The sequence below is a fragment of the Myotis brandtii genome, unplaced genomic scaffold, assembly GCF_000412655.1.
Source record: "Myotis brandtii unplaced genomic scaffold, ASM41265v1 scaffold1927, whole genome shotgun sequence".
Lineage (NCBI taxonomy): Eukaryota > Metazoa > Chordata > Mammalia > Chiroptera > Vespertilionidae > Myotis > Myotis brandtii.
Genome location: NW_005357181.1, coordinates 222,647 through 229,749, shown reverse-complemented (window position 1 = coordinate 229,749; position 7,103 = coordinate 222,647). Strand labels below are relative to the sequence as shown.

General features: G+C 38.6%; 1 protein-coding gene across 5 annotated transcripts in view; it reads right to left on the bottom strand.

The window, feature by feature from the left end:
- Positions 1-7,103, bottom strand: part of KBTBD3 (kelch repeat and BTB (POZ) domain containing 3) — a 30,178-nt gene that overhangs the window by 14,994 nt on the left and 8,081 nt on the right. The window contains exon 1 of one of the 5 annotated variants that reach the window (XM_005864883.2): positions 6,201-6,238. The exons of the other annotated variants lie outside the window; for them this stretch is intronic. The gene's annotated coding sequence lies outside the window, so the exon portion shown is untranslated. Of the gene's footprint in view, positions 1-6,200; positions 6,239-7,103 lie in introns of those variants that run through there. 5 annotated transcript variants of the gene reach the window in all.

Sequence of the window (7,103 nt, the reverse complement as noted above, 5' to 3'; positions counted from 1 at the left end):
TTTTTCTATCTTTCCCCCCCCCTCCCTGCCTCTCTGAAATCAATAAAAATATATTTAAAAAAAAAAAAAGAAGAAACAAATCCAGCCCAGCCATGGGGGCTCAGTGGTTGAGCATTGACCCACTGACCCATGAACCAGGAGGTCACAGTTCAATTCCCAGTCAGGGCACATGCCCAGGTTGTACGCTTGGTCCCCAGTAGGGTGTGTGCAGGAGGCAGCCGAGCAATGAATCTCTGCATCATTGATGTTTCAATCTTTCTCTCCCTCTCCCTTCCTCTCTGAAATCGATAAAAATATATTTCTTTTTAAAAAAGAAGTGTTTTGTACATGGGTAGAACTCATTTTCCAAACATTGATGCATAATAGAATCACTTGGAAAGCTTTTAAAAGGATTGATTCCTGGACCTCGTCTGAAAATCTAAATCATTTTAGGAGGTGAGGTCTGACCATATGTATTTTTTCAGAGCTCTTCAGAAGTAAACGAATGTTTAGGAACTACAGATGTAGAGTGTCATGGAAATGTTTTTCTCTACCTAGTGCCTTCTCATGGTTGACCATACTCTAGGCTACTTCCTTCAGTGACTTGGTTATAAGCTCCCATCATATCTCAAGGGAAAGATTAGATGTGGTTAGTCTATTGCCATGAGACATCTCAGTACAAAAATAGAATTTTATTTTTAAAACTTTCTGCCTTAAAAAAATTTTTTTATTGTTGAAAATTTTACATATGTCCCTCTCTCCCCCACATTGACCTCCTGTAGCCCACTCCCCTCCCCACCCCAGGCTTTTACGATCCTACAGTCTGTGTCCATGGGTTATTCATATCTATATATATAAAAGCCTAAGCAACCTTTGCAACCGGAATGACCAGTCACTATGACATGCACTGACCACCGGGGGGCAGACGCTCAACACAGGAGCTGCCCCCCAGTGGTCAGTGTGCTCCCATAGCCAACCTCCCGCTGCCCCTCTCCCCCTTGCCCAACCTGATTTTGATGGGCCCCAATCAGTGGGGGGGCCAGCCAGCCAATTTCCCGCAGCCTCTCCCCCTGACTGGCCTCAATCGCTGGGCAGGCTGAGGGATCCCACCCGTGCATGAATTCATGCACTGGGCCTCTAATCCTAGCTAATAGACAGAATATGCAAATTAACTGTCACACCTTCACAAATATGGTGGCGCCCACTCCCCTCAGCCCCACTGGAGTCCCCCAGTCCTTTCAGCCCATCCGGGGGGGCGGCAGGTGCACGGTGCAGCTGGACCTGCCCTCAGCCGCCCAGAACCAGCCCAAGGCGCAGGCAAGCCTCGGATGGCGGCTGCCCAGTTGCCCAGGGCCGCCGAGGCTCAGGCGGCTGCCCAGCTGCCCAGGGCCGCCGAGGCTCAGGTAACCAGGGCCGGCCGTGCTGCCGGCAGTGGCAGCAGCAGAGGTGTGATTGGGGCGTCACCTTCCCCTGATGGCCAGGTTGCCTCCTGCCCCTGAGGGCTCCCGGACTGTGAAAGGGGGCAGGCCAGGTTGAGGGACACCCCCCCGCCCTCCAGTGCATGAATTTTCATGCACCGGGCCTCTAGTATTTAAAATATTGAAAGAAAAAATTATCAGCTAAGAATACTATACCTGGCAAAGCTGCCTCTCAGAAAAAAATGAGAAGTAAAAACTTTCCCCAAAAAACAAAAGCTGAGGGAGTCCATTACCACTCCACCTGCCTTACAAAAAATACTAAAGTAAGTTCCTCAAGCAGAAATAGGATGTAACTAAAATCATGAGAATGTATGAATGTTAAGTGTAACACTAACTGGTAATGGTAAATATACAGTCAAAGTCAAATTCTCTAATACTGTAATGGTGCTACATAATTGAATGACAACTCTAGTTTAAAAGTTAAAAAACAAACATATTAAAAATAACTATAAATACAATAATTTGTTACTGAATACACAATATAAAACTGATATAAATTGAAACATCAATAACCTAAAATATACCAGGGGAAGGAGGGAGCAAAAATGTCTAGTTTATATGTTAGAAAAATTAAGTTATCAGCTTAAAGAGTGTTATATTTTATGTAAGCCTCATGGTAACCAATGAGGAAAATCCTGTAGTAATTACACAAAATATTGTGATTCAGGTGTCTAAGAATATTGCTACAAAAAGTCATCAAATCACAAAGAAGACAGAAAGATAAAAAACAAGGAACAAAAGATATACAAAACTGTCAGAACAGTTAACAACATGGCAATAGCAAGATTTTACCTAATAATAATTACTTTAAATGTAAATGGATTTAAGTCTCCAATCAAAAGACAGAATGGCTGAATGGATAAAACACAAAATCCCGCCCTAGCTGGTTTGGATCAGTGGATAGAGCATCGGCCTGTGAACTGAAGGGTCCCAGGTTCGATTCCGGCCAAGTGCACATGCCTGGGTTGCTGGCTTGATCCCCAGTGGGGGGAGTGCAGGAGGCAACCAATCGGTGATTGTCTCTCATCATTGATGTTTCTATCTGTTTATCCCTCTCCCTTCCTCTCTGAAATCAATAAAAATATTAAAAACAAAAACAAAACAAAACACAAAATCCAACAATAAGCTGCCAACATAAAACTCACTTTGGCAATAGACACACACAGAATGAGAGTAAAGATGTAAAGAAAGATATTTTAAACAAATGGTCATTAAAAGAAAGTAAGGGGCAGTTGTACTTATAACAAAAAAATGGATTTTAAGCTAAAAATGGTCAAAAGAGACATAGATGATAATGGGGTCAATCCATCAAGAAGATATAAAAATTATAAATATTCATACACCCAACACCAGAGCATCAAAATATATAAAGCAAATATTAACAGAACTATCCAGAGGTACAAACAGCAAAACAGTAATAACTGGGGACTTTAATACCCCACTTTCAACATGGATAGATCATCCAGACAGAAAATCAATAAGGAAACAGAGGATTTAAACAGCATTGTAGACCAAAGAGAACAGATGTTTACAAAACATTCTGTCCAACAAAAGCAGAATAATGATTCTTCTCAAGCATAAACAGAACATTTTTAGGATAGAGACATATATTAGGCCACAGAGTAAGTCTTAGCAAATTTCAGAAGACTAAAACTCTGTTTTCTAGCCATAATCATATGAAACTAGAAATCAGTAATAGCAGGAAAATTAGAAAATTGGCAAATATTTGGAAATGAAACAACACATTCTTGAACAATCAATGTATCAAAGAAGGAATTAAGTAGGAAATAAAAAGTATCTTGAGACAAATGAAAGTGAAATTACAACATATCAAAACTTATGAAATGAAGCAAAAGCAGTTCTCAGAGGAAAATTTATAGCAATAAATGCATAAATCAAGAAAAAGCTCTCAACTAAAACAAATTAATTTTACATCTCAAGAAACTAAGAAAAGTAAGGAAATAATAAAGATTAGAGCAGAAATAAATGAAATAGGGGAAAAAATAAAAAGATTGACAAAACTAAGACATAGTTCTTTGAATAGATGACAAAACTGTACCTAAACTAACCAGAGAGGGAGGGAGAGGTGGAGAGACCACAAATGCATAAAATTATAAATAAAAGAGGAGACATTATAACGGATATCACAGAAATACAAAGGATCATAAGAAACTACTATGAACATTTATATATCATCACACCAGATTACGTAGATGAACTGGATAAATTCCTAGAAACAACCTCCCAACTCTGACTCATGAAAAAATAGAAAATCTGACCAATTACTATAAGATTGAATGAATAATCAGAAACCTTCCAAAAAAGAAAAGTCCAGGATCAGATGGATTGATGGGTAAAATTTATCAAACACTTAATAAAAAAGAATTAAGGCCAATCCTTCTCAAACATTTCCAAAACAACTGAAGAGGAAGGAACATATAAACTCATTTTACAAGGCCATCATTACTGTGATACCAAGCCACATAAAGCCATTACATAAAACTAGATGCCAATCCCTAATAAATACAGATGCAAAAAAAATTTCAACAAAATATAAGCAAGCCAAATTCAATAGCACATTATAAAAAGATTATATTCCAGGATTCATCCCTGGTATGCAACTTACACAAAACAGTAAATGTGATTCATTACATCCTATCTAATAAAAGCCTAATATGAAAATTGTCCCCTTGACTGGGAGTTTGACCAGGCGGCAGGTGGCCAGGGGAAGGGGGCCCCCCCGGCCAGCAGCCGGCAGCCACCAGGGACCCTACTTGTGCACGAATTTTGTGCACTGGGCATCTAGTTAATTATAAAGATACAAATCATACAATCACTCAATAGATCCAGAAAAGGTATTTGAAAATTCAATCTCTATTCATAAAAATTCTCAACAAACTAGACATAGAGATTATTATGTTAAGCAAAATAAGCCAGTCAGAGAAAAACAAATATCACATGATCTTACTTATATGTGGAATCTAAGGAACAAAATAAACTGACAAACTAAATAGATCCAGAGGCATAGAAGCATGCAACAGACTAAGGAACCTTGGAGAGAAGGGGAGAGGTGGGCAGTAAGAGATTAACCAAAGAACTTATATGCACATATGCATTGCCCGTGGCCACAGACAATAGTGCTGTGAAGGCCTGAAGTGGGACGGGAACCAGATGGAGGAGCAATGGGGAAAAAAGGAGGGACATCTACAATACTCTCAGTAATAAAGACCAAAAAAAATCTCAACACCATAATGAAGGCAAACTATGACAATCCCACAGCTAACATCATACTCAATTGTGCAAAGTTGAAGGCTTTTTCTCTAATATTGGGCTTAAGAAAAGGGTGCCCACTCTCACTACTATTCAACATAGTAGTGGAAGTTCTAGCCAGAGTAATCAGGCAAGAAAAATAAATAAAAGGCATCAGAAGTGGAAAGGAAGTCAAACTGTCTTTTTCACAGATGACATGATTTTCTATATAGAAAGGCCTAAGGACTCCACCAAAAAAAGTGTTAGAACTAATAAATGAATTCAGTAAAGTGGCAGGATACAAAATTAACATACAAAAATTAGTAGTACTAACAAATTATCTAAAAATGAAATAATAGTAACAATTCCAATTACAATAGCATCAAAACCAATAAGATACACAGGAATAAATTTAACCAAGTAGGTGAAAGATTTATACACTGAAAACTAAAAGACACTGATTAAAGAACTTAAATAAATGGAAAGATAACCCGTGTTCATGGATCAGAAGAATTAATATTGTTAAAATGTCCACACTACTCAAAGCCATCAGTAGATTCAATGCAATCTCTATCGAGATTTCCAAGGCATGCACTGGCCCAGTAGGTTGGAGTGTCTGAAAATCAAAAAGGGTTTCCGGTTTGATCCCGGCCAGGGCACATATAGGAGGAAACCAAAAGGTGTCTCTCTCTCTCTCTCTCTGTCTGTCTCTCTCTGTTTCTCTCTCTCTCAAATCAATTTAAAAAAAAAAGATTTCCAAGGCATTTTTCACAAAAAAGAAAAAACAATCCTAAAATTCATATGGAACTGAAGACTCTAAATAGCCAAAACAATCCCGAGAAAAAAACAACATCAGACACATCACATTTCCTAATTGTAAACTATATCACAAGGGTATAGTAATCAAAGCCATATGATACTGGCATAAAAACAGACACACAGACTAATGGAAAAGAATCGAAAGCTCAGAAGTAGACATACAGAGTCAACTAATATTTGACAGGAAGCCACAAATACTCAATGGAGGGAAAACACTTTCTTTAGTAAATAATGCTGGGAAATTGGATATTTACATGCAAAAGAAGTGAAATTAGACCTCTATCTCATACCACTCACAAAAATTAATTCAAAATCAATTAAAGATGTAAATGTAAGACCTGAAACCATAAAACTCTTAGAAGAAAAATAGAGAATATGCTCCTTGCCATTAGTAATAGCAATGATTTTTTTGGACCTCACACCTAAAGTCAAGCAACAAAAACAAAAATAACCAATGGGACTACATCAAAGTAAGAAGCTTCTGCACAGTAAAAGAAACAATCAGCAAAATAAAAAGGCAACCTATAAAATGGAAGGAAATATTCTGCAATCACATATCTAAGGTGTTACTCTCCAAAATATATAATATACAGCCCTCGCCGGTTGTTCAGTGGTTAGAGTGTCGGCCCACAGACCGAAGGGTCTTGGATTGGATTCCTGGTCAAGGGCACATACCTGGGTTGCAGGTTCCCTCCCCATTCCTGTTTGGGGCGCATGCAGAAGGCAATCAGTTGATGTGCCTCGCTCACATTGGTATTTCTCTCTTTCTCTCCCCATCTCCCCTCCCTTCCACTCTCTCTGAAAAACAATTGAAAAAATATCCTCAGGTGAGGATTAACAACAACAACAACAACAACTCAGCAGCACAAAAGCTCCAACTAATCCAATTAAAATGGGCAGTCACCCTAGCTGGTTTGGCTCAGTGGATAGAGTGACGGCCTGTAGACTGAAGGGTCCCGGGGTTCAATTCTGGTCAGGGGCACAAGCCTAGGTTGTGGGCTTGATCCCCAAGAGGGAGGCGTGCAGGAGGCAGCTGATCAATGATTCTTTTCATCACTAATGTTTCTATCTCTCTCTCCCTCTCTGAAATTAATAAAAATATATTTTAAAAATAAATAAATAAAAATAAAAATGGGCAGCCGGGCTGGTATGCCTCAGTGGTTGAGCATCAACCTATGGTTCAATTCTTGGTCAGGGCACATGCCAGGGTTGCAGGCTCAATCCCAAAAATTTATAAATAATTTTTTATAGCAGCTTTAAACTGAAAGCAACCAAAATGTTGCTCAATAGATAAATGAGTATACAACTATGGTACATCCATACCATAGAGTATATTCACCCTTAAAAAGGAATAAATTATTTATAAAACAACTCAGATGAATTTTAAGGGCATTATGATGAGTGAAAAAAGTCAATCTCTAGAAGTCATATACCATATGATTCCATATCTATAATATTCTTGAAATGACAAAATTAGAGACACGGAATACAGATTAGTGGTTTCCAGGGATTGAGATTATGGTTCACAATCCTCTATTGTGAATGAGGAAGATGAGGAGGTAGGTATGCACAAGGTGG